The sequence below is a fragment of the Chiloscyllium plagiosum genome, unplaced genomic scaffold (assembly GCF_037043375.1).
Source record: "Chiloscyllium plagiosum isolate Xiang-an unplaced genomic scaffold, Cpla_swu_hap1 HiC_scaffold_34, whole genome shotgun sequence".
NCBI lineage: Eukaryota > Metazoa > Chordata > Chondrichthyes > Orectolobiformes > Hemiscylliidae > Chiloscyllium > Chiloscyllium plagiosum.
Genome location: NW_028270172.1, coordinates 12398343 through 12425989, shown reverse-complemented (window position 1 = coordinate 12425989; position 27647 = coordinate 12398343). Strand labels below are relative to the sequence as shown.

The 27647-nt window shown below is 41.9% G+C and overlaps 1 protein-coding gene across 4 annotated transcripts in view; it reads left to right on the top strand.

Annotated features, from left to right (window-relative positions):
• Positions 1-27647, top strand: part of ulk4 (unc-51 like kinase 4) — a 502471-nt gene that overhangs the window by 345761 nt on the left and 129063 nt on the right. The window lies entirely within an intron of this gene.

The following is a 27647-nucleotide window of genomic DNA, read 5'->3' as shown; positions in this document are numbered from 1 at the left end:
GGCAACAATTCCCTACATGCATGCCAGAGGACTAACCTGGTATTCCAGCTCAATGCATTCTCCTTCAGTCCTCTATTTGGAACACCAGGTGGCAATTTCTCAGGGCCCACTGCACGAGCCTGACAACACAGTTCACCTTAACCTCAAAGTTCCGTTGGCAACGCTGGGGGTCAATTTCTCTCGTCTTCACATGTCTGGGCAAATTGACTAGGAACCATGCATGGCAGACTGCCAGCACTTGACTCAGGTGCACGGCTGGGTCTTAAAGACGGAGTCAGTACCAGGAGTGGAAAATAATATGACTGAGGCACCATAGAGGCATTGATGTATAGTAATGTAACTTACAGTTGGGGAGATAGCTTGAGAAAACACAGTAAGAGAGAAATCCTCCATGAAACTCATCAAACTTGACACAAACAATTTTTGGTAAAATTCAGCACAAGGACTTCAAATGCTATATCTGTTTTTTAACTTTTAAATGCAGCATATCCATTAATGTCAGAAGGTTGGATCAGTAATTCAGTTGCTAGCATTCTCCGAAAGTTCTGGGTTCAATTCCCACTCTGGAGACTCTGCAAATAATAGAGGCTAAAAGGTCAATGTAGTACTAAGGGACCACCGCATTGCTGGGAGTGGGGGGTGGGGCAGCTTCAGGTAAGACATTAAATCTAGGGCCCCAACTACCCTGACAAGTGTATGCAAAAGACTCCATGACACTAATTCAAAGAACAGGAGAGTTCTCCCTAATGTCTTGATGCATACTTAAACCACAACCAGTCTCATCATAGCAAAGAATCTGGTCAATATCACATTGGTGTTTGCTTGACCTTCCTGTGAACAATTTGTTTGGTGTGTTTGCTACTTATAAGAGTGATTAGACTTCAATAGTGCTTCTTTTGACTGTAAAGCACTTAAGGGCATCTCAAAATAGTGAAAGCTGCACACCATTTTAATGGCATGTTTAACACTACACCTCTTAGCTAGTGGGAGACTTTAATTTGAATCCTGGGGTAGCTTGTACCCTCACAACTGCAATGGCAGATTTGGCGATGAGGTTGCAATTGGATAGGGCAGGAATTCTACCCTTATCACCTCTCCATTAAGCTTTGGGTGGAAAGGCTTCCATGTGACTTGCCTAATCAGACATCAATTGAGGCCCTTAAATGGATAATTGATGCACACTTAAGGGTGGGGGAACTCAGTGGAGGGGTGGGGAACAAATAAATCCTGTTGGGTTTACTTCAGCCTTCTTTTTGGGGATGGGATGGGTGTTACCTTGTTTAAAGACACGGTGCTCGATTGAGGGACATAGAATTAGAAAGGAGAGTTCTGCTCAGAGTCACCCCCCCCCCCCCCCCCCCAACTCCCAAACTCTGTCCTCAATCCCGGTGTTTCACCCCTCCCCATACTCTCACCTGTGACCCTCTCGCCATGACCCAGTCTTGCCCTAATCCTTTTCTAGGGCAGCGATGATAAATTCTGGTGAAGGCCCAACCATATTACCATCAACGGCCACCACTCTCACTGCTCACCAGAGAGCAGTGATGTAAATTTGCTCGCTGAGCAGGAAGATTAGTTTTCAGACATTTCGTCACCACACTAGGTAACATACTAGGTAAAGAACCGGTGTTATGACATGCTATCTATGTATGTAGGTTTCCTTGCGTTGGTGGTATTATTTCTTGTGGTGGTGTCACTTCCTGTTCTTTTTTTCAGCGAGTGGTAAATGGGTTCCAATTCGATGTGTTTGTTGATAGAGTTCCGATTGGAATGCCATGCTTCTAGGAATTCTCGTGCATATCTCTGTTTGGCTTGTCCTAGGATGGATGTGCTGTCCCAGTTGAAGTAATGTCCTTCCTCATCTGTATGTGAGGATACTAGTGATAGAGGGGCATGTATTTTTGTGGCTAGGTGATGTTCATATACCCTGGTGGCTAGTTTTCTGCCTGTTTGTCTGATGTAGTGTTTATTACAGTTCTTGCGAGGTATTTTGTAATTGACGTTCTTTTTGCTTGTTGTCTGTATAGGACCTTTTAAGTTCATTAGCTGCTGTTTTAGTTTGTTGGTGGATTTGTGGGCTACCATGATGCCAAGGGGTCTGAGTAGTCAGGCAGTCATTTCTGAGATGTCTTTGTTATAGGGGAGAGTGGCTAGGATTTCTGGATGTATTTTGTCTGCTTGTTTAGGTTTTTTGCTGAGACATCAGTGGACTGTGTTCATTGGGTTGAGAGTGTGGTGCTGGAAAAGCACAGCAGGTCAAACAACATTCGAGGAGCAGGAGAATCAATGTTTCGGGTCATCATCCTGATGAAGGGTTTTTGCCTGAAACATCAATTCTCCTGCTTCTCGGATGGTCCCTGACCTGCTGTGCTTTTCCAGCACCACACTCTTAACTCTAATCTCCAGCATCTGCAGTCCTCACTTTTGCCTATGTTCATTGGGTATACGCTGTATAGGTGATTTTCCTCTGCTCTTCGTAGTTCCTCTGTGCTGCAATGTGTGGTGGCTCATTGAAATAATGCTCTAATTCAGCTTTGTTTGTGCGTGTTGGAATGATTGCCTCTGTAGTTCAGTACTTAGTCCGTATGTGTTGTTTTTCTGTAGACGCTGGTTTGAAGTTCCCCATTGGCTGTTTGCTCTACTGTGACATCTAGGAATGGCAGTTTGTTGTTGTTTACCTCCTCTTTTGTGAATTAATGCCAAATACTGAACTACAGAAGCAATCATCCCAACATCCATAAACGAAGCTGCATTAGAACAGTATTTCAATGAGCAACCACACACTGCAGCACAGAGGAACTATGCAGAACGGAGGAAAATCACCTATTCAGCATATTCAAAAAGAATGGGTACCAAAAGAACACAGTCCGCTGATTTCTCAGTAACAAAACCAAACAAGCAGACAAAACGCGTCCAGAAACCCTAGCCACTCTCCCTTACATCAAAGACATCTCAGAAATGACTGCCAGACTACTCAGACCACTTGGCATCATGGTAGCCCACAAACCCACCAACACACTAAAACAGCAGCTAATGAACTTGAAAGACACTATACAGGCAACAAGCAAAGCTAATGTCGTTTACAAAATACCTAGCAAGAACTGTAACAAACACTACATCGGACAAACAGGCAGAAAATAGCCACAAAAAGACACAACCTACTTATCATTAGTATCATTAGTATCCATACATACAGATGAGGAAAGACACCACTTTGACTGAGACAACACATCCATCCGAGGACAAGCTAAACTGAGACACACACAAGAATTCCTAGAAGCATGACATTCCAACCAGAATTCTATCAACAAACACATCTTGGACCCCATTTACCACCAACCCAAGGAAACCTAGACACATAAATAGAAAGCGGATCATAACACCAGTGCTTCACTGGAGGCTCACTGATGATGCTACCTAGTATGGTTACAAAATGTCTGAAAATGAACCTTCCAGCCTAGTGAGCAAACTTATATACAGAACCTCAACCTGAGCTACAAATCTTCTCAAAACTTGCTAACTAGAGAGCATCTTTGTGATGGTATTTCTATAGATGGGGGGCACAGCAATAAATGCCCCCTATTCAGTCAGAAGCCTTAGCGGCACACTTCCTACTGCTTATTAGGGACAGTTTTCTTGGAACTACTGGAGATCAGGTAGGAGGGAGGCGGCTTGGTGTCACCAGTTTTATAGTGGGCATCGGGCCACCTTCATTAAATTCCAGTGCACCACCTCAATGTTGGTCATACTGTTACTTTTCCTACAGTACAGATTTTGTAGACTTGGTGTTGTGCTATCTTCGAAGAACGGGGAGATACAAGTTCCTCTTTTAGGCAAGTGTCCTAGAGGGTAGAGTAGCATTTATTGTCATTAATGTCCTGCTTTTTGATTCTCTTCCTTCGCCTGAGGCATGGTGACCCTCAGGTTAAACTCACTAATGGTCATCTATCTCTAATGAGAGAGAGCTGCCCTGCGGTCTTCTGGGGCAAGGGCAATTTTTTAACTGTAATTTAGGAGTCTGAGTTTGGCTCTTCTTTCCAAACAGTACAGTGTGGATGTGAAATATACTGTGAGAGAAAATAAAGAACAAGCTTGAAATATTCACCTATGTGGGAGGATCAGAAAGAAAGTGGAGCTGGATCAAAGATCAGTCATAAACCGATTGAATGACCAAGCAGGTTAAGTAGCCATGAGGCCTACTCCTTTTATTTCTCATGCTCTGGAGTTCTTATTAAGCATTAGAAAGATTAATCAAATAAACATAGCATGGCTTTAAATTCATGATTTGGAAGCAGATTACAAAACACTGTCCTCTCTTTAGCTTTATTTTGATTTTTTGTTTAATACCAGATAACTTTCTTGTTATGTATACTTGTCAGACTTATCTCTGTTGTGTAATTGCATTCGCTGCAACCTGAAACCAATGTCGAGGCTAAATTTCCAAGAGTTGGTGTAACACTGTGAAAAAAAATTCATGGCTCAAGCAAATAGAAACCATCTCTTTATGGCCTAGCTGTGTGGACAACTTTTGAAGATAACAGTTTGCTGTTACTTTACTCGCTTCTGTCTGTACTGCAGCTCTGACAATAGGCCCTTTGTGAGTTGTTTCTGAAAATACATAATAACAAGTGGTACATTCCTGAATTAATATTAATATGCTGTTGCACCATAACTTTATATTGGGAAGCGAGAGTAGTTTTGCCCAATAGACTTTTGTGTAAAGCAGTGAACTATTATGTCACTAACTGATCAATTTTAACACTTTGAAGATTCCAAGGAGTTTTTTACATATTCAACAATGTTTCCCTGTTTTGAACAAATGTTTCCTTTATGCATTGCTAGGGATACTTCCATCCCTATTTATCCAATATAGATCATGACATTCTAAAATGCAGAAACAGGCCACTCAACCCAACTGGTCTGTACCTAAAGATGCCATAGTCCTTTTGGACCATAGGGTCACTTTGTCAGTAAAGAGAGGTGATTTAACCTGAGACGTTGCCACGTCTCAGGCAAGGGGAGAAAGTGAGAAGAAGGGTCTTTAATGGTAACCTCAGCTGGTGCAGCAATTAAACCTGTGCTGTCAGCATCACTTCTGCATTACGAAGCAGCCATTCAGCCAACTGAGCTAACCAACTCCCTCTCTGTACCAATATTCCACTGGAGCTCTCTTCCTTCTCTAATTTCTTCTCCCAACCCTCTTTATTCCCATGTCCTCATGTTTCTACCAAGCATCCCCTTAAATATAACAGTATTATCTATTTCAACCACTCCCATTGGTTCCAAGCTTTGAATACTGTACTGTGTAAAGAAATTTCTTGTAATTTCTTCATTCGATCTGTTAATAGCTATCTTATTTTTATGCCCCACTGAAGCAGAAAAGGAGTCAATTAAATGAGGTCGTGGATGGTTGCCAGTGCTTTTGGAGCCATGTAGAACCATATCAATGCTTTGCTTTGAATCCCTGCATTCAAGAAAGGAGAGAGAAAAGTTGAGGATGGGAAGCAATAAAAGAAATAAAGAATGCACTGTCCAATATATATTATACTGCAAGAACAAGAAACTCATTGTCATTTAACTCATTGACTACACATGGTATTATGAGCTCACTTGCTACTGTTCATCTCACATGCAGTATGCACAGCTGCAATGAAGATGCAATCTGGAGTCTTCTGAGAACCAGAAAAATTCCCTTGGAATGAAGCCAACACCAGTTTCAGCAGTGAATAAATCCATTTGTGATTTTTTTGTTTGTAGCTGTTTTCTTGATGTTCAGATTGTATTGAATTTACTGACCAGTTTGCTAACCATTGAGTCATTGACTGATGGATGGCAATTGATTATACATCTTTCTCTGACAGCTGTAAATTGGGCCTGTTCACCACATCCGTGCTTAACGAAGTTTTAAAATAAATCTATTCTATCAGGTGTCAAGGAGGAAAAGAGGTGGGGATATCAATCAGGTACTCTGATTTCTGGTATGCTGAACACTTCTGCTCAATAGTTTGACTCTGCAGATTTGTTCACCCTGCTTATTAATATACAAGTAATAGATACCTTGTTGAAACTTTATTGGTGGAACAGCACAGCAGGTCAGGCAGCATCCAGGGAACAGGAGATTCGACGTTTCGGGCACAGGCCCTTCTTCAGGAATGAGCAGAGAGTGTTCAGCAGGAGAAGATAAAAGGTAGGGAGGAGGGACTTGGAGGAGGGGCGTTGGAAATGTGATAGGTCTATCACATTTCCAACGCCCCTCCTCCAAGTCCCTCCTCCCTACCTTTTATCTTCTCCTGCTGAACACTCTCTGCTCATTCCTGAAGAAGGGCCTGTGCCCGAAACGTCGAATCTCCTGTTCCCTGGATGCTGCCTGACCTGCTGTGCTGTTCCAGCAATAAAGTTTCAACTTTGATCTCCAGCATCTGCAGACCTCACTTTCTCCTAATAGATACCTTGCCAAAGATGGTAAAGGGGAGATGTTATGAGCTGCAAGAATAATTTATACATCCATCTGAAAGCAGCAATTGTGATGCTGAGCGTAAAACTCCATCCTTGAAGTTTACTTTCAGCAGTAAGATTGAACTTTGTGCATGTACTTCAGCCATAGTCTAGTTTTTTCTTCTCCAATGGACCTCCTCTACTGCCAAATCCAAGCCACTTGGCGCCTGAAGGAAGAACGCCTCATCTTCTGCCTTAGGACCCTCCAACCACACGGCATCAACATTGACTTCACCAGTTTCCTCATCTTCCCTTCCCCAACCTCATTCCAACTCAGCACCGTCCACTTGAATTGTCCCATCTGTCCATCTTCCTTCCCACAAATCTGCTCCATGCTCTCCTCTGATTTATCACAATCACCCCTCACCTGTATCTACCTATCACCTTCCCAGCTACCTTCCCCCAGCCCCATCCCCACCCTATTTATCACTCAGTGCTCCCTGCCCCCCAACATTCCTGATGAAGGGTTTATGCCTGAAACATTGATTGCCCTGCTCCTTGGATGCTGCCTGACCTGCTGTGTTTTTCCAGCACCACACTTTTCGACTCTGATCTTCAGCATCTGCAGTCCTCACTGGAGCGTAGGAGGTTAGATATTGATTTCTTACAGAGTGGATACAGGTCCTTCAGCCCATCAGGTCCACACTGACCCTCCCAGACTCAGTCCCCTACATCTAACACTACTGGGAATTTAGCATGGTCAATTCACCTAACCTGTACATTTTTGGACTGTGGGAGGAAACCAGAGCACCTGGAGGAAACCCACGCAGACAGGGAGAATATGCAAATTCCACAAGACAGTTGCCTGAAGTGGGAATTGAACCCAGGTCTCTGGTGCTGTGAGGCAGCAGTACTAACCACTGTGCCACCGTGCCTCCAATACGGTTGAGAGGCAACCTTATAAAATAATGAGTGGTATAGGTTCGGTTAATGGTAAGCATCTTTTCCCTAGGATGGGTGATTTCAAGACTAGGGTGAGAAAGATTTAAAAAAGACACAAGAAGCAATTTTACACAGAGGGTGGTTTGTGTGTGGAATGAAGTGGTGAATGCGGGTACAATTACAGCATTTAAAAGACATTTGGGTAAGTACATGGATAGGAAAGGTTTGGAGCGGTATGGACTAGGAGCATGTGGATGGGACTAGTTTAGTTTGGGATTATGGTTGGCATGGACTGGTTGGACCGAAGGGTCTGTTTCCATGCTGTATGACTCTATAATACACCACATAGTAATAATTTTCCTGGCAACATCATTTTATAGAACAGGCTTGAGTTTGTCAGTGTGCTGACTCACCATGAGTGCTTATACCAAAAAAGAATCTGTTGAATTTATCGTTATAGAATATGGAGCAATGCGATGAAATATAAGCTTGTTTCAGCTATTGAAACAAAATTGTAGAAACCTCCACAACTTACGCTCATTAGAGGCAAAATCATCAAGAACGTATAGCTGGACTAGTTTGTTCAGAGTTTCAAAATTTCTGAACGAAGAAACATCACATTAGGGTGATCGGTCATGGCTTGGATAGTACAGACAGGGGCCACCTAACCTGCAGCTTGTTGGAAACATTGGTGTTGTTGTGTTTCCAACTTTCATAGTGACTATGAAGGCTTTACTGGCTACTTTTTGGTGTACTGTGTTTTCTTACCTGGCAGAACAGTTCTACAATTGCTTCCTTTGATGGACATTGGCTTTTGATAGTGCAGGAGACAGTAATTAGTATTTTCACATTGGAAAGAAAAACATTATTTTGAAAGCAGAAGTATATTGTGCTAAATAGATCTGAAGGTTTAGGGACTTCCCAATCTCAAAATATTGCTTTCTCCAAAAGAGGCAGTGCCGATAAGATGGCTTCTGGTGAGAAAAATGTGCTCAAAATTGTTTAGAAGCAATTTGCTATGCTGAGTTCCATAAAGTAGCTCGGCCATTTACAGGAGGAATGTTCATTTATTGAAATGGGAAATGTTCATTATGGAGTCCAGTTACTAGAGGTGTACCGCAAGGATTTGTTTTAGGTCCACTGCTGTTTGTCATTTTTATAAACGACCTGGATGAGGGCATAGAAGGATGGGTGAGTAGATTTGTGGATGACACTAAGGTCGTGGATAAAGTTGCAGAAAGTGCCGAAGGATGTCATGGGTTACAGAGGGACGTAGATAAGCTGCAGAGCTAGGCTGAGAGTTGGCAAATGGAGTTTAATGTACAAAAGTGTACATTATTCCGTTTGGTAGGAGTAACAGGAATACAAAGTACTGGGTGAATGGTAAGATTCTTGGGAGTGCAGATGAGCAGAGAGATCTCAGTGTCCATGTACATAGATCCCTGAAAATTGCCACCCAGGTTGATAAGGCTGTTAAGAAGGCATACGGTGTGTTAGCTTTTATTAGTAGAGGAATCAGATTTTGGAACCATGAGGTCATGCTGCAGCTGCACAAAATTCTGGTGCAGCCGCACATGGAGTATTGTATGCAGTTCTAGTCACCGCATTATAGGAAGGATATGGAAACTTTGGAAAGGGTTCAGAGGAAATTTACTAGGATGTTGCCTAGTATGGAGGGAAAGTCTGATGAGGAAAGGTTGAGGACTTGATGCTGTTTTCGTTGCAGAGAATAAGGTTGAGAGGTGACTTAATTGAGACATATAAGATAATCAGAGGGTTAGATAGGGTGGGCAGTTAGAGCCTTTTTCCTTGGATGGTGATGGTTAGCATGAGGGGGCATAGCTTCAAACTGAGGTGCAATGGATATAGGACAGATGTCAAAGGTAGTTTCTTTACTCAGTAGTAGGGGCGTGGAACGCACTGCCTGCAACCGTAGTAGCCTCGCCAACTTTACGGGTGTTTAAATAGTTATTGGATAAACGTATAGGCAAGAATGGAATAGTGTAGGTTAGCAAGCCTTCAGATTGGTTTCATAGGGCGTGCAACATTGAGGGATGAAGGGCCTGTACTGCGCTGAAATGTTCTATGTTCTAGAAGACATTGTCACATTCTTCACAAACATTCCAAAGCACTTGTGCTGTGAAATTATTATAGTTATGTTGATAAATAGCAATCATTTTGTAAACAGCAAAGATCTGCAGACAGCAGTAAGGTAACTGATCAATTAATCTACAAGGTCAGTGTGTGAGGGAGGGTGGTTGGAGTCTTTATTGTTTTTCTTCGAATAGTGCAATGGAATCTTCCGAGATCACAGGAAGGATCAGAATGGGCAATAACACAACACCATTAACAAGAGGTTACCAGTTCAAAATGACAAGCTAGGGAAGATGAACCAAGGGACCACTTCAGGTCTTGTGCTTTGAGAAGCCTACATTGTTACCACAGACATCTGTAGGGACTTGGAGACTTTGGTTTGCAGAATGGAAGGAAACACTGGAGAGCCAAGCTTTCATGATTTTCTCCAGGGCTTGTGGAGTGCCCACACAGTGTAATTTGTCCCTGGCCCCTGAAGCCCTCCCAAGGATAGCTTTGGGAAACAGGAATACTAGCAACTGAGATATGACAGCAATCACTGTATCTACATAAACTGGATGTAAGTTTCCTCACTGAGCTGGAAGGTTTGCTTTCAGATATTTTGTCACTATACTAGGTAACATCATCAGTGAGCCTCTGGTGAAGCACTGGTGGTATGGCCCACGTTTTATTTGTGTGTTTAGGTTTCCTTGGGTTGGCAATGTCATTTCCTGTTTTTCTCAGAGGTTGGTAAGTGGGATTCAAGTCAATTTGTTTGTTATTAGAGTTCTGGTTGGAATGCCATGCTTCTAGGAATTTTCGTGTGTGTCTCTATTTGGCTTCTCCTAGGATGGATGGGTTGTCCCAGTTGAAGTGGTGTCCTTCCTCATCTGTATGTAAAGATACTGGTGAGAGTGGGTCTTTTTTTTGTAGCTGGTTGATGTTCATGTATCCTGGTAGCTAGTTTTCTGCCTGTGTTCAATGTAGTGTTTGCTACAGTTCTTGCAAGGTATTTTGTAAATGATACTAGTTTTTATTAATTGCATAAAGTATATATGTGATTACAGAAATATCTGCTACGTGACACCTGTATGCTTTTTCATCTAGCGAGATGAGTCAACTATGTGTTGATTACAGTTAGGTATGAAGGGGGTCAGTAAGCAAACATCTGATTTTCTGAATTGGGATGATGACAATTCTTAACAATGTTCTAAACCCATCTGCAGCTCAACAATTCTAATGTATTTCACATCTTGCGCGTTAAACCAGCTTTGAGGTTCTGTAAACCAAGTATTGCAAAGTTTCATAATCTCTATGCATTTCAAAGCCCTGATGCCCTGTGTGTGAACTTGACAAGATGTGAAATATGTGAGGGCTGAAGAGCTGCATATTAACCAGGTAACATTTGGAATCTCAATGTTTTGGATTTGTATATCAGCCACAAATGGGAAGGAATGTTTTGGGAAAGAAAACATGGATGGAAATGGTGCTGAAGAATTTCATTGGAATGGGGAGGAGTTGTTGTTTCTGTATTTATTGATGGAGTTACTCTGCACTGCCATATTTAAATTAACAATCCCAATTACAGTTCTCCTGTTCGCTCAATATCCTGAGGAGTTCCAAATATTAGCAAAGGCTCCATTCTAAATCTCAATTATTTATTCAACTCTTAGAATTTAGCTTGCTCTGGAAACCTATTCCTTTCACTTCAGAGAGGCTAACAGTTTTTTAGGAGACTTTTTTCTAAGAACATTGAGATTTCCCATTTTCAGGAATGTTTGTAACGCAGAGAAATATCAAAATTCAGGTGATTATCTTGGGGATTTCTTGACAACCAAGGATCTTAGGCAGGTTCTTTTGCACTAAAATCTGCAATTTCATAGGAGGTGATTGACCTTTAGCACGGAACTCCCATGCCTTCTCAAAATGGCATTGTTCAGCACATTATGCACCAGTATGAATCACGGTGGTTACCTTTGTGAGTTTGTTTGTACACACACACATTTATTCAAATGGAAATATATTTGGAATTTTCTTAACCCGATAAAGGGAGCTAATATTAGGTGTAATATTCCAGGCCCGGAGGTGGTGAGCCTGAAAGTCCAAAGTAAATGTATTTAGGCAAAATGATGATAGGGTTCTGGTCAGCTACCTTCACGCTCCAGTAGTAATTGAGGTCCTTAAATGATCATTTAACAATGACTTAGGGGCTTCTTCCTGCCCCTGGGCTACAAGTACTTCAGCTGCGGGTGAGACAAGAAACAGCAGCCTACCTGACTGCTGAACTAATGCAGGGGTAGGCTGCCAGTTTGGGGGTTGGAGTCACTCTCCTCAATATCTATTCTAAGGAAATTCTGCTATTTCAGGGATTAGTCTGGTGAACCTCATTTGCATTCAATCTAAACAAGTATTTCCTTACCAAGATAAGAAGACCAGCTTGACTTTGTACTAGTGTGAAAAAAAACTTCTTAATGTTGTTAAGCATACTTTGAAATTGGATAAATAGTTGAAGGAGAAAAAGTTATAGGCTTATGTGCCAAAACCAAGAAAGTTGGACTAATTTAAGTTCAGGCAGTTGGGATCAAGGGAATTACTGGAGGTGTGTAGGGAATACAGGAGTTTACTGAAGAAGGAAATCAAGAGGGCAAAAAGGGGGCATGAGATAGCCTTGGCTGAGAAGATTAGGGAGAATCCAAAGAGTTTCTTTTAGTTATTGTTTTTTCTTTAACATACTTGAGAGAGAATAAGGCCCCTCAAGGACCATAGTGGACAAGTATTTGTGGAACCAAAGGAGATGGGCAAAATCCTTAATGAATATTTCTCCTCTGTGTTTACCATGGAGAAACTCATGAAGACTTGGGAACTTGGGGAAGTTAGTGGTGATACCTTGGGGATAATTCATATCACATTAGAGGAGGTGCTGGACATATGAGAATGTATGAATGTGTTAAATTTTCTGGTCCTGACCAGATACATCCAAGAGCACTGCAAAAAGGTAGAAAAAAAATTGCGGGGGGCCTGACTGGTACTTTCGCATCATCGTTAGAGTTAGTGGGTAGAGAGAGAGAGGGAGAGTGGGCGCTGAGGTCCCAGAGAACTGGATGGTAGTGAATGTTGTGCCCTAATTCAAGAAGGGCTGCAAAGAAATATCTGGGAACTAAAGGCCAGTGAGTGTAACTTCTGTGGTAGGTAAGTTACTTGTGAAGATCTGAGAGGTAAGATATACATGCATTTGGAAAGACAGGGTTTGATTAAGAGTAGTCATCATGGCTTTGTGCATGGGAGATCATGCCTCACAAATTTGTTAGAGTTCTTTGATGAAGTGACCAGGAGGGTTAATGAGGGCAGAGCAGTAGAAGTAGTCTATATGGATTTCAGTGAGGCCTTTGATAAGATTCCACATGATAGGTTGCCCTGGAAGGTTAGATTGCATGGAATTGAGGGGAAGCTGGTAATTGGATAGACAATTGGCTTGATGGTCAGAAGCAGAGAATAATAGTGAGAGGATGCTTGTCTGACTGGAGGCCTGTGATTTGTGGTGTGCCTCAGGAGTCGATGCTGGGCCTAGAGCTGTTTGTTATCTCTATCAATGACTTGGATGAGAATTGACAAGGCATGAATAATAAGTTTGTAGATGACACTAAAATAGCCAGTATCATGGACAGTGAGGAAGGTTCTCAGAAATTGCAGCAGGACCTTGATCAGCTGGGGAAGTGGGCCGAGAAATGACAAAGGGAGTTTAATGTAGACAAGTGTGATGTCTTGCATTTTGGAAAGTCAAATCAAGGTATGAGTTGCATGGTGAATGGTAGGACCTGAGGAAGTGCAGTGGATTTGAGGGATCTTGGAGTTCAGGTGCATGGTTCTCTGAAAGTGGAGTCACACAAAGACAGGGCAGTGAAGATGATGTTTGGCATACTGGCCTTCATCAGTCAGGGCATTGAGCATAAAAGTTGGGAAGTTATGTTGCAGTTGTACAGGACATTGGTGAGGCCGCATTTGGGGTATTATGTTCAGATTTGGTCACCTTGCTATAGGAAGGATGTTATTAAACTGGAAAGGGTACAGAAGAAATTTACAAGGATGTTGCCAGGACTCAAGGGTCTGAGTAATAGGGAGAGGTTGGACAAGCAAGGATTTCTTTTTTTAGAGCATTGGAGACTGGTGGAGGATCCTTTCGGTCATGAGAGGCTTGGATAAGGTGAATGCACTCAGTCTTTTCCCCAGGGTTGGGGAATTGAGGGCTAGAGGGTTTCAGTTTAAGGTTAGAGGGGAAAGAATAAAAGGGAACCTGAGGTGCAACGTTTTTACACAGAGGGTGATGCATATATAATGAGCTGCCAGTGAAAGTGATTGAGACGGATACGTTAATAACATTTAAAAAGCATTTGGACAAACACATGGATAGGAAAGGTTTAGAAGGATATGGAACAAGTGCAGGGAAATGGGGTTGGTGTGGTTGGACATTTTGATTGGCATGGCCCAGTTTGTGCCAAAGGGCCTGTCTCTGTGCTGTAGGACTCTATGACTGTGACTGTATAACTGGATTCCTCTTCAAAAGGTCCAATGCACACTTAATGGGCTGAATAGCCTTCATCAGTGCTACCCATGTCTGTAATGTGCAACCTTACCCTCTGTTTAAAATCTTTGTTATTACTCACGTTATTGGACTATACAGTACCTCTTTAATTTTAATTCATTTTACTTCAAAGTCAGCTTTTAGTCACTTTTTTGTGGTTGACGTTGATTTGATCACCATGGCATCTGGTTTTTAACTTTAATCAATTTTCCCTTTTCACATTTGTGAGAGTCATCCTTTTTTTGCGCTTGTTGACTGGATGTAGACATCACTGGCAAGACCAGTATTTATTGTCCATCCTTAATTGTACCATTTGAAGCATTGCAGTCCATGTGGTGTATGTACACTTGTTATTGTGTACAATCTTCAAATTGTAATCTTAACAATCTTAATTACAATCTTAAAAATCTGCATTTTAATTAAAAGGCAGCAAATGCAGAAACTATCTGTTACTTATTTAAAACTTGAAAGTAATTAGAGAATGTGGGAACTACAAAAAAAAAACCTGGTGTCTACATTTTTATATGGGAATTTTGTGAAATGCATACCTCCCACAATATGTATCCCATAATTTTAGTAACTCCAAGAATATGGACCAAGAATCACATGAGGAGAACAATGTTATAACATTATTCTGAAATGGAAATTAATAGTTTTTAATTTGTTGTCAGAGCTCTATAGTAATCATTAGTAAATGAACATCAGGACTTTTGATATATAATAGGGGAACCAGTTTTATAAAGTCATAGTCGGTTACGGCACAGAGGGTGAACAACATTTGGCATATTAAAATCCATGAAGCCTGTATATATTTACATTGTACCTTTATATAATAAAATGCTCCTAGCTGTTTCACAGGAATGTTAGAATACAAATTTAGACGTTAAGCAATTTGAGGAGATATTACATGAAAGACAGTATTCTGTTTACCCAGCCAACTTGTTTCTTCTCCTACCTTTCCCCTGCTGCACATCAAAGGGGTTTAAAACAATGGTTCAGTCTGTGTTTTATAGAACATACCTACTGTAATGCTACGTGTTGTTTCTCTCAATATTTTCACATCCACTGTTGATCTGTTGAGCCAATGATCGCAGTGTTTAGCTCTCCAGGGAGATTTTTCTTAAAGCAAACACAATATGAATATACAGTAAAAGTGAAAAAAAATTCACACTGCAATAATGAGGTTATTTTAGGTGTAGAATATGATTACACTGGCATTTTCCTTTGGATGATAAAATCATTAAATTATTTTTCTATTCAAGGAGTTTGTTATCATTCTAAGTGCAATTTTAGTGTCTGAATATTTTTTGTCATTCTAAATGTCATGTGATTGGCCCAATTGTTTCACAATAATGTATTCAGTGATGATGTGATTAGTTTGTTTTGCTATGCTGTTTCATTGTAATTATTTGTATTAGTTGGGAGGTCATAATTCATAAACACATACATAAACCGTGGTGAATTGATCATTCATTGGGGAATATTTCTAGTAATGAACAAATCTGAACACTTCTCCAGGCAAGACAGATAATATGTTCTGAAGAAGGACCACTGGACTCAAAATGTTAACTCTATTTTCTCTCCACACATGCTGCCAGACCTGCTGAGTTTCTCCGGGAATTTCTACTTTTGTGTTACAGTATGTTTTTGTTCAAGAAGGTGGCAGTTGTTGAAAGACCTCATGTGATATCCAAAATTGTAAGAGCACAGTTCAGTTTGTTTGTTATTTTATATATATATAATGGGCAAAATCAGAAGTCACACGATGCCAGGTTATAGTCCAACAAGTTTATTTGAAATCATAAGCTTTCGGAGCAAAGTCCTTTCATCATGTGAAGTTAGAGGGAAGCACACAGACAGAGAATTTATGGGCAGAGGGATCAAGGGCAAAGAGATCATAAGATCATACAAATGGTGTGAATGGAGTGTCAAATAATAAGTCTCTGCAGGTGACTAAGGGTGTTAGATGGTCTGAGTAATGTGTCAATAGTTGAATAACAATCGAAGGGATGACCTATAATCCGATTAAGTGAGGCATTCGGGCGCTGGAGACAAACCAAATGACTGGAATAACTTGGAACACAACAGAGGCCATTGGAAAAGCCCAGCAGGTCCGGCAGCATCTGAGAAGATAAACCAGTGGAAGGATCACCAGACCCAAAACGTTAACACTGATTTTCCATGTTAATACAGAGCAATTCATCATCATCTGGAAATGGAGATTAATGTTTAGGCAGAGACCCTTCACTGGTACGGATGACAGTTAGTAATACAGTTTAGTAAACCTAATTTTTCCTTTTCCAGATTTTTTTTATTTCCAATGCAGTTAATTAATGTCTATTGTATTGGGGACAGCTTATAGACCCAATTATATGTCATTATGCCAGCTCATTTGCAAAGCTGTTAATATTTGTCATTGTAAATAATGGTAAAGAGATGTACATAAGTTTCTAAATTACCAATACCAGTCAGTGAAGTCTTGACAAAGCAAAGACAGCGAGTACATCTTTTTAGAAATAAACATGCATTCAGACTATAATGTTCACATGAGGGAGATGGTAGTGTCATGGTAAGGTCACTGGACCAGTATTACAGAGGCCCAGGCTAATGCTCTGAGAACGTGGGTTGAAATCTCATCGTAGCAGCTGGTAGAATATAAATTCAATTAATATATCTGGAATTATAAGTTGATCTCAAAAATGATGACCATGACCATTATCATTGATTATTGTTCATGGTTTTACGAGACTTTCCTGTAACTATATCCCAGGACACTCTTTCCCATATTTCCAGGACATCAACTTGGAGACTAATCATACGTTTCTTCTTGTCTCTTGTCTAAAAATATTTGATTTTCTGGACATACCTGTGGCTTCCTCTATGGCTTTAACACCTAAATCCCCAGGTTTAATTCCAGGACACAGGCCAGCTTCAACTCATTTCACTCCAACTCCCCAAGACTAGTTTCACCTCCGTGGCTCTCGTTCTCCTTCTCTGTCACCCACCCAACTCTCCAGTCTCCAGCCTGCATTCCAATGCACTTGCAACTGTTCCAGTTCCCTGGCCCCAGCCCCTGCTTTGATATCTTGGCCGTATTCTTGCTCCAACTGTCGAGTCTCATCCCCTTTCTGACTCCCTGGCACCAACCCCTGCTGTGCTTCTCTGGCCCCAGCTTCAACTCTCTTGCCTATCCATGATATTCTTTCATTCTCTTGCTGATCAAGAGTATATCAAACTCTCTGTTAAAAGCATTTAAAGACTCTGCTTCTGTCCCCTTTCGAGGAAGAATGCTCTGAAATGGATGAATATCAAGATACATAGATAATGCATAGGGATACATTGAGATCAATAGAGAGAGAGGGATAATAAAGTAACCCCCTCCAACACAACAACCTTGCTCATCTGGTCCCACATGTGACTTCAGAGCCACACGAATGTGAAACAGGCTCCCAACCAATTCACTTCAAGGGCAGTTACAAATGGACAACAAATGGTGGCTTTACCAGTAACATTTACATTCCATGAAAGAATGAAAAAGGACAGTTCAGGCCTTCAGTGATTGTTTCACAGTTAATAATTAGCTTTCTAAATGAAGTCTTTTCTGCATCATTTGTAAGGTGAGGTTTGAATATGCAGTCAGTCCAAAGATCATGAGGTAAGGACTCTTTATTCCGAAGTTTGAGAAGGTTTGTAGCTGAGGTTGAGGTTCTGGATGTAGGTTTGCTCACTGAGCTGGAAGATTCATTTTCAGATGTTTTAGATTACATTACAGTGTGGAAACAGGCCCTTCGGCCCAACAAGTCCACACCGACCCGCCGAAGCGAAACCCACCCATACCCCTACATTTACCCCTTACCTAACACTACGGGCAATTTAGCATGGCCAATTCACCTGACCCTGCACATCTTTTGGACTGTGGGAGGAAGCCGGAGCACCCGGAGGAAACCCACGCAGACACGGGGAGAACGTGCAAACTCCACACAGTCAGTCGCCTGAGGCGGGAATTGAACCCGGGTCTCAGGCGCTGTGAGGCAGCAGTGCTAACCACTGTGCCACCGTGCCGCCCACGATGGTTTTGTCACCATCTAGGTAACATCTTCAGTGAGCCTCCGGAAGAAGCATTGCTGATAATTCCTGCTTTCTATTTATATGTTTGGGTTTCTTTGGGTTAGTGATGTCATTTCCTGTAGTGATGTCATTTACTATGGTAATGTCATTTCCTGTTCTTTTTCTCAGGGGGTCTGAATCAGGTCTAAGTCAATGTGTTTGCTGATAGTGTTCTGGTGGGAATGCCATGCTTCTATGAATTCTCGTCCGTGTCTCTGTTTGGCTTGTCCTAGGATGGATGTTTTGTCCCAGTCGAAGTGGTGTCCTTCCTCATCTGTATGTAGGATATTAGTGAGAGAGGATCATGTCGTTTTGTGGCTAGTTGATATTCATGTATCCTGGTGGCTAGTTACAGTCCTTGCACGGTATTTTGTAAATTACATTAGTATTGCTTGTTATCTGTATAGAGTCTTTCAAGTTCATTAGCTGCTGTTTTAGTATGTTGGTAGGTTTGTGGGCTATTATGTTGCCAAGAGGTCTGAGTAGTCTGGCAGTCATTTCTGAGATGTCTTTAATGTAGGGGAGAGTGGCTAGGGTTTCTGAACATGTTTTGTCTGCTTATTTAGGTTTTTTGCTGAGAAGTCTGCAGACTGTGTTCATTGGGTTAAAACCAACGAGGTAAAAACAATAACTGCAGATGCTGGAAACCAGATTCTGGATCAGTGGTGCTGGAAGAGCACAGCAATTCAGGCAGCATCCAACGAGCAGCGAAATCGACGTTTCGGGCAAAAGCCCTTCATCAGGAAGGAAGGGCTTTTGCCCGAAATGTCGATTTCGCTGCCTGTTGGATGCTGCCTGAATTGCTGTGCTCTTCCAGCACCACTGATCCAGAATGTGTTCATTGGGTACCCATTCTTTTTGAATACACAGTTTAGATGATTTTCCTCTACTCTGAGTAGCTCCTCTGTGCTGCAGTGTGTGGTGGCTCGTTGGTGACTCTTTATTTCATTATAATCAAGTTGTTACAAACAGGAGAAGTGAAGGGAAATTGAGGTTAAACAAGGAAGACTGGTCTCTATCCATTTGAAAAAACCGTTCATCTGGCAGATCCTTCTCCCCATGAGAACTCTGTAACGAGGTCAGCCAGGTGGACGTCATAGAATATGAATTCCTTGATGGGGGCTGTTAGTCTAGTCCAACCAGGGAGCCCTTTTTGACAGATATAAGCAGCAGTATCAGAGGTTCTGTTCACTCTGAGAGCTGGATCTGAGGGAGCTGGATCAGTGTCAAAAAAAGGTAAATAAAAGATGACTTGGTGACAGAATACCAGCATCTATGGAGTTATTTCACCCAACACCCTCTGGGTGAAAAAAAGGTTTTCCTCACATCTTCTCTTAGCCTCACTAAATACCAAACTGTCCAAGTTCCTGTTTGATTACGGACCACCCCTATGCAACTACAGGGATAGCTTCAGTAGAATTCCTAAGGAGGAGAAAATGCCACACAAGTTTAAATCTAATCTTCCGAGAGCTGTGGGGGGAGGGTGAAATGACATCAGGAACACCAGTGTTGGAGACAAGAGTCAGCTAAGCGAGAGAGACTGTTTACTTCAGAGGAAGAAGTTTGGTGTAGGAACCACGGGAATGGCCCTGCAATGGTAAGAGGTATGGTCAACACAAGGTCAGGTCCAGTGATATATAACATTTGGATAGGTCCAACAGTCCTGAACAAGCATGTGGACCATGTGAAAGTTGCAAACTCACAAATGGTCCAGGAGAAAAACGTGCCCAGTTCCTCAACTGCCTTTCTGACTGTTTTGGAACCGATGGGTTCTCCCTCTCTATCGTATTGAAGATACCTAGGAATCTGAAATGGACAAAGCACATGACACTGCCTCAATGCCTTTGCTACCTGAAGAGATGATTTTTTTTCCAAGACACCCCAGGCACTAAAGGCCAGCTGTGTGTTTTACATGCTGTCCGTATCAGAGGCAGAGTGGGAGGAACCAGACCTGGTGCTAAAATGCCCCAGGATGAGCTACACAAAAAAAAGAACCAGCCTATGTCCTCAGACTCAGAGAGGGAAGATGTAATGATTATAACAAGGTCAGCCAGGTGGACCTCATAGAATATGAGTTTTCTGATTGTGGTCGTTAATCTGGTCCAATCCGTGAGTTCTGGCTGACAGATATAGAAAGGAGTGCCAGAGATTTTGTTCACTCTGAGAGCTGGCTCTGGAGAATCTGGATCAGTGTCAAGAAATTTCTATGTGTAAATCAAACAAAACTTGGTCATGTGATACCAGCCTCTATGGAGTTATTTCAAACTCCTTCCCAAAAAAGGATCTATTTAAATGTTCCAGTCACCCTACTGATTGACCTCCCTCACTGTCTTCACCTGCTTGTGGAGATCCTGGCACAACTGCTAAAAGTGACCTGCTTGCTGCTGTGCTTTGCTATTGCCACTTGCTGCTGGAGGTCCTGTTATATATTAATAAACCGGCAGGTACTCAGTGGGCGGCACGGTGGCTCAGTGGTTAGCACTGCTGCCTCACAGCACGAGGGTCCCAGGTTCAATTCCGGCCTCGGGTAACTGTCTGTGTGGAGTTTGCATATTCTCCCCGTGTGTGCATGGGTTTCCTCCGGTTGCTCAGGTTTCCTTCCACAGTCCAAAGATGCGCAGGCCAGGTGAATTGACCATGCTAAATTGCCCATAGTGTTAGGTGCATTAGCCAGAGGATGGGTGGGTTACTCTTCGGAGGGTCGGTGTGGACTTGTTGGGCCGAAGGGCCTGTTTCCACACTGTAGGGAATCTAACCTAATCTAAAAACCAATTTACAAATCCAAGGGTCCCATTTAAAAAATTGAGATGAATGACACTTTTAGTTTGTTGGCTTTGGTTAATGTATCATTTGAAAGATGATACCCAAAAATGTCCATATTACAGAAGAGGAGGTACTGGATGTCTTAAAACACATAGAGGTGAATAAATCCCCAGGACTTGATCGGGTGTACTGTAGAACCCTGAGAAGTTAGGGAAGTGATTGCTGAGCCCCTTGCTGAGATATTTAGATCATCGATAGTCACAGGTAAGGTGCTGAAAGACTGGAGGTTGACTAACGTGGTGCCACTTTGTAAGGAAAAGCCAAGGAACTATGCACTGGTGACCCTGACATTGATGGTGGGCAAGGTGTTGGAGGAAAATCTGAGGGACAGGATTTGCATGTATGTGGATAGTCAAGGGCTGATTAGGGATAGACAACATGGCTTTGTGCATGGAAAATCATGTCTCAATACCTCAATTGAGTTTTTGAAGAAGTGTTGAAGAGGATTGATGAGGGCAGAGCAGTGGACTTGATCTAAATGGACTTCAGTAAAGCGTTTGACAAAGTTCCTCCTGGTAGACTGGTTAGCAAGGTTAAATCACATGTGGATATAGAACTGGATCGAAGGTAAATGACAGAGGGTGGTGGTGGAGGGTTGCTTTTCAGACTGGAAGTCTGTGACCAGCGATGTGCCACAAGGATCAGTGCTGGGTCCACTGCTTTTCATTATTTATATAAATGACTTAGATCTGAACATAGGAGATATAAACAGTAAGTTTGCGGATGCCACCAAAATTTGAGGTGTAGTGAACAGCGAAGGTAACCTCAGAGTACAACAGGATCTCTTATCAGTTGGGACAAGGGGCTGAGGAGTGGCAAATGGAATTTAATTTAGATAAATATGAGGTGCTGCATTTTGGAAGGTAAATCTTAGCAGGACTTATACACTTAAAGTAAAGTCCTGAGAGTGTTACTGAACAGAGAGACCTTGGAGTGCAAGTTCATAGTTCCTTGAAAGTGGAGTCTCGGGTAGACAGGATAGTGAAGAAGGCGTTTGGTATGCTTTCCTTTATTGGTCAGAGCATTCAGTATAGGGATTGGGAGGTCATGTTGTGGCTATATAGGACACTAGTTAGGCTACTTTTGGAATATTGTGTGCAATTCTGCTCTCCCTCTTATTGGAAGGATGTTTTGAAACTTGAAAGGGTTCAAAAACGATTTACGAAGATGTTGCCAGGGTTGGATGGTTTGAGCTATAGGGATAGGCTGAATAGGCTGTGGCTGTTTTTCCTGGTTATTCGGAGGCTGAGCAGTGATCTTATAGAGGTTTATAAAATCATGAGGGGCATGGATAGGGTCAAGAAACAAGGTCTTTTCCCTGGCTTGGGGGAGTCCAGAACTAGAGGGTGTAGGCTTAAGGTGAGAGGGAAAAGATTTAAAAGAGACCGAAGGGGCTACTTTTCCTGCGCAGTGTGGTGCTTGTATAGAATGAGCTGCTAGAGGAAGTGGTGAAGGTTGGTACAATCTGGATGAGTTCATGGATAGGAAGGGTTTGGAAGGATATGGGCCAAGTACTGGGAAATGGGACTAGATGAATTTAAGATTTCTTATCGGCATGGACGAGTTGGACCAAAGGGACAGTTTCCGTGCTGTACATCTCTATGATTCTGACTCTGAAGTGGATAGTTTGTTCACATCTCTTCGCTTGGGCTCAGACAATCTGCATTTGTATCCTTGAGAAAATGAAATTCAGTCAAGCCACTGTAATGATGGACTGAATATGAATGGGTTTAGTAAATGGCAATTCTTTGTTATTAATATGTTGACCCTGAGTACATAATGCAACAACAGATTTTAAACTGAATACACTGTACCACAGGAACAAAGGTCTTCCCACTATTAATGATCCATGTACTATACACTCACATGAGTGTTCTTGACACATAGAACACTTTATTACGAGGGCTTTACTTTCTCTACATGCTGCTGTATGCATCTAGCTAAGCTTTCCCAATGCTTACAAACTAATGTTATTGTTTTGGATTAAACTGTGCATTTGCCATTTATTCTATTGTGGCTACACAAGCTGTGAGCATGAGAACCTATTCCATTAGCAGCCTTGAAGAGCACTCACACTTTCCTACATTGGCAAAGCTGTCTCAATGGCCATTAGAAACTTGATTGTTCTTCCCAATTCCTAAATGAGCCAGCTCAGAATGGATGGCCTCCAAAGTAAACACACTGATCAGGCTGACACAATTCTAATTACAAATTGCAGCTCTCTCTGTGGTGAACTGTAGCTCTACTCATGTCATAAAGATGGAGGAAACTTGTGATGAAAGTTCATGATATATTACTATTATTAAGTGAAAACTTGGGTTCCAAATTGGGCACAATTGTTGTGGTTCTGTTCGCTGAGCTGGGAATTTGTGTTGCAGACGTTTCGTCCCCTGTCTAGGTGACATCCTCAGTGCTTGGGAGCCTCCTGTGAAGCGCTTCTATGATCTTTCCTCCGGCATTTGTAGTGGTTTGAATCTGCCGCTTCCGGTTGTCAGTTCCAGCTGTCCGTTGCAGTGGCCAGAATATTGGGTCCAGGTTGATGTGCTTATTGATTGAATCTGTGGATGAGTGCCATGCCTCTAGGAACTCCCTGGCTGTTCTCTGTTTGGCTTGTCCTATAATAGTAGTACAGCTACTCTGGTAAAATGTATGTCTTCCACAAGGGCTCAGTCCAAACACCAATAAAAGTGAAGACACATACAAAAAAACAAAAGGAAAATAGAGTCCAAGCACTAAGCCCTACCACAAAATTATCATCCTTTTCTCAAAGAGTAAAAAGAGAAAAGAGAAACTCAGGCTGTAACCAGCCAGTGAAACAACACACCCCTAATGAGGACTGAGTTACACCTGAAACACTGCATCAGAAGTTTAACAATCAGTCCTCACTAAAAGGAATGCCAGTTAACAAACTGGCTAAGTACTTCAGAAATCAGGTTTACCGCTCCAAAAAAGAGAGAAGCAGAAACTAATAGTAGCATACTGACTGTAGCACCAGCCAACACAGAGTCAATCCCCTAAACTGAGAAGGCCTCTGAACCTCCTGTCTATTTTATTTTTTCCCCAGCACCCATGGTGTGCAGGTGTGAGACACAAAGTGAACGAATCTTTATTCAAATTCCACCACCAGGAAGATAGGAAAACACCCGAGTGGCCAGTGACAAGCAGTGCCCTTCACATCAAAGGGCAATGCTGTGTGATCAAAACAGTGAAGGGGAGGGTAGGGACTAAATCAAAATAGAGTTGGATGGGGATCTCCTGTCTATTTTTTCTTAGGTGTGAGACACAGTGAAAGACACAAAGTGCACGATTCTTTATTCAATTTCCACCACCAGGAAGATAGGAAAACACCTGAGTGGCCAGTGACAAGCACTGCCCTTCACATCAAAGGGCAGTGCTGTGTGATCAAAACAGTGAAGGGAGAGTAGGGACTAAATCAAAATAGAGTTGGAGGGGGATCTCCTGTCTATTTGTTTTTAATTTAACCCCCACACTACCACCTAAGTGCGGTAGTGCTTATTTTTTTTCCCCGCACCCATGGTGTGTGTGTGCAGATGGACTCTCCTGTTTTTCACTCCCAATCTCCTGTATATTATATATTTTTTTTCTCTTTTTTTTTAAGATAGGAAAACACCCGAGTGGCCAGTGACAAGCACTGCCCTTCACATCAAAGGGCAGTGCTGTGTGAGGAGTCCTTTTTGTTTTTTTTTCTTTTATTTTTTTTAACCCCCACACTACCGCCTAACCGCGGTAGTGCTTATTTTTTTCCCCAGCACCCATTGTGTGTGTGTATAGGTGTGAGACACAGTGAAAGACACAAAGTGCACGACTCTTTATTCAATTTCCACTGCCCTTCACATCAAAGGGCAGTGCTGTGTGATCAAAACAGCGAAGGGGAGGGTAGGGACTAAATCAAAATAGAGTTGGACGGAGAAATGATGCACTCCACTCCCTGCGGCGCCCACCTGTCCCTGAACAACTCCAGGGTGTTGGTGGACACCGCGTGCTCCTTCTCCAAGGACACCCGGGCTCTAACGTAACCGCGGAAGAGGGGCAGGCAGTTGGCCCTAAATCTCCTCTTTATTTTTTTTAAATATCTTTTTTTGTGTGTGTGTGTGTGTGTGTGTGTATACGTGTGAAACACAGTGAAGGACACAAAGTGCACACATTTTTTATTCAATTTTATTCAATGTCTCACACCTGCACACACACACCATGGGTGCTGAGGAAAAAAATAAGCACTACCGCACTTAGGTGGTAGTGTAGGGGCAGGCAGTCGGCCCTAACGACCCCCTCCACGGCCCGCTGCCTGGACCTGTTGATGGCCAGTTTGGCCAGGCCCAGGAGCAGACCCACGAGGAGGTCTTCAGACCTGATCTCCTGTCTATTTTTTTTTTCTCCTTTTTTTTTCTATACATTCACAATAGGCAAACACCCGGGTGGCCAGTGACAAACACTGCCCTTCACATCAAAGGGCAGTGCTGTGTGATCAAAACAGTGAAGGGGAGGGGAGACACTCCTGTTTATTTTTTTTTTAATTAAACCCCCACAATACCACCTAAGTGCGGTAGTGCTTATTATTTCCCCAGCACCCATGGTGCGTGTGTATAGGTGTGATATCTCCTGGGGTTTTTTTCCAGCACCCATGGTGTGTGTGTGCAGGTGTGAGACACAGTGAAAGTCACAAAGTGCACGAATCTTTATTCAAATTCCACCACCAGGAGGATAGGAAAACACCCAGGTGGCCAGTGACAAACACTGCCCTTCACATCAAGGGACAGTGCTGTGTGATCAAAACAGTGAATCTCCTGTCTATTTATATTTTATTAAACAAATTACAAAAACAGTTTACAACAATCAGTTACATTTACAGCTGCATACAAGAGACAGCAATTTACAAGGGAGAGGAGCAGCAAAGCCAGGCCCCAAACCCTACCATTCAAACAGTTTACAGGGACATGAGGACAAACCTCAAATAATCTCCTGTCTATTTTTTTTTCTCTTTTTTTTTTTCTTTTTTTACAAACACTGCCCTTCACATCAAAGGAGTTGGATGGGGATCTCCTGTCTATTTTTTTTTTCCCAGCACCCAAATCTCCTGTTTATTTTTTTTAATTATTTTTTTCTTTTTGTTAAATTTAATCTCCTGTTTATTTCTTATTCTTAGAGAGGACACTCCTGTTTATTTTTTTTTCTCTTGTTTTTTTTATTATTTTTTTTCCAGCACCCATGGTGTGTGTGTGCAGGTGTGAGACACAGTGAAAGACACAAAGTGCACGAATCTTTATTCAGTTTCCACCACCAGGAAGATAGGAAAACACCCGCGTGGCCAGTGACAAACACTGCCCTTCACATCAAGGGACAGTGCTGTGTGATCAAAACAGTGAATCTCCTGTCTATTTATATTTTATTAAACAAATTACAAAAACAGTTTACAACAATCAGTTACATTTACAGCTGCATACAAGAGACAGCAATTTACAAGGGAGAGGAGCAGCAAAGCCAGGCCCCAAATCCTACCATTCAAACAGTTTACAGGGACATGAGGACAAACCTCAAGTAATCTCCTGTCTATTTTTTTTTCTTTTTTTTTTCTTTTTTTACAAACACTGCCCTTCACATCAAAGGAGTTGGATGGGGATCTATACAGTTTACAGGGACATGAGGACAAACCTCAAATAATCTCCTGTCTATATCTGTCACTGAGGGCTCCCCGATTGGCCCAGTTTAACAACCCCAATTAAGCATCCCCTATGTAATGAGATCCACCTGGTTCCAATCACTACACATTCTTTCTTTGATATGGAAGTAAAGGTTCATTAGCTCTTTTGATTATGAGCTATTCCGTAAACAAACATTTTGTGACTCATCCACTGGAACAAATAAATTCTTCTGCACCCATTTCCATTTAAGTAATGGTTTACATTTTTATCCTCCTGCCAAAATGAACATTATACTCCATCTGCCAGATATTTTCCCATTCATTCTGTAGCTTCCTTATGTCTTCTTCACATTGTATTTTCCTACCTACCCTGCTGTCATCTGTGAATTTAGCTACCATACCTTTACTGCCCTCATCTAAGTTATTGATGTAAATTGTAAGAAATTGAGGCCTCCGTGCAGGTGCCTTACATCCTGCCAATCTGAAAAGATGCATTTATATATGTTCATTGTTTTCTGTCAACTATCCAGTCTTCTAACCATGTGATTATGATACCCCTCATACCATGAGCTCATATTTTCTGCAAAATCCTTTGCTGTGACACCTTATCAAAAGCCTTTTATAAACCCATGTACAATATGTCTGTAAGCTTACCTTTATCCACAGCAAATTACTCCTTCAACTGCAATAAATTGGTTTAAAACGATTTTCCTTTGACAACACCATGCTGACTCAATGGTTCCTTGGTGAATTCTCCATGCCAGACCTTCAACCAATCAGAGTTAACGTGTTGACCAATGAACAATTGTTTCTCATGCAGCATAAAGTTTGGTCCTTTCCCTGGTGAGTGTATAATGAAAAGCTTTGACAGCATATCTTTTTTCAACAATAATCAAAACTACATATAGTTTATTTTACATAGAATACACAGCACAGAAAACAGACCCTTTGGTCCAATTACAATCCTGGTATTAATACTCATCAAGAGTCATGGTTTCTAACAATAACTAAGATTGCTACAAAATTCTA